This window comes from Aptenodytes forsteri, unplaced genomic scaffold, assembly GCF_000699145.1.
Source record: "Aptenodytes forsteri isolate BGI_AS27 unplaced genomic scaffold, ASM69914v1 Scaffold647, whole genome shotgun sequence".
Classification (NCBI taxonomy): domain Eukaryota; kingdom Metazoa; phylum Chordata; class Aves; order Sphenisciformes; family Spheniscidae; genus Aptenodytes; species Aptenodytes forsteri.
The window spans coordinates 513,910-514,688 of NW_008795889.1; positions in this window are offsets into that span (position 1 = coordinate 513,910).

A 779-nucleotide genomic window follows, 5' to 3' on the forward strand; every position below is an offset into this window, starting at 1 on the left:
GCTGGCATGCGTTCTGCCATGCCTGCATCCAGCGCTGGGCTGCCACCGCCGTCGCTGCCACCTGCCCGCTCTGCCGGGGGCCCATCATGGCCATCCGCCGCCTGCAGGTAGAGGATGAGCGTGCTGGGGTGGCCCGCCGTCGCCGCGGCCGCTTCTGTCCCTACATGGGGCCGTGGCGGCAGGGGCGGCGGCAGCAGCAGCAGCAGCGGGGCCCCAGAGGTCCCCAGCGCCAGAGACTCTCCGCTGAGGGTGGGGAGCGCAGCCCCCCCATGCCCCGCCAGCGTGTCCGGAGCCTGTCCTGGCAGTGGGACAGTGACGGGCGCAGCCGGCTCCGCTACCCGCCAGAGACCAGTGAAGATCCATCGTGGCTGCGGAGGGTCCGGGAGGAAGAGCCGGGCTCAGGGGACCACGCGAACCGCCTCCCCTGGCTCCGCTTCTGAGCGGGGCCCCGGACTCCCTCTGAAATAAAAGCACCGGGGATGCTGAGAGGGGCCATGCCTGGTTTCTTCCGTGCCAGTTTGCTCGCCCCTGCGGGGATGCGCTCCCGGCCCTGCCCAGGGAAGGGCTGGTGGCTGCGGTGCCTCCACCACAGATGCTCCCTCCCTCCCAGCTGCTGCTGGCCTCTGTGGAGCCCTTCCCCGCTGCTCTGCAGCAGGGTCTCTTCTCTCCAGCAGCGCTAAACTCCCGCCCTCCCTGCTGCTCAGCACGACGCCGGGCTGGGCAGGACCGTGCTGGGAGGCTCCGGGACAGGGCCGGTGTGGAGACGCCGGCCGGGCTGT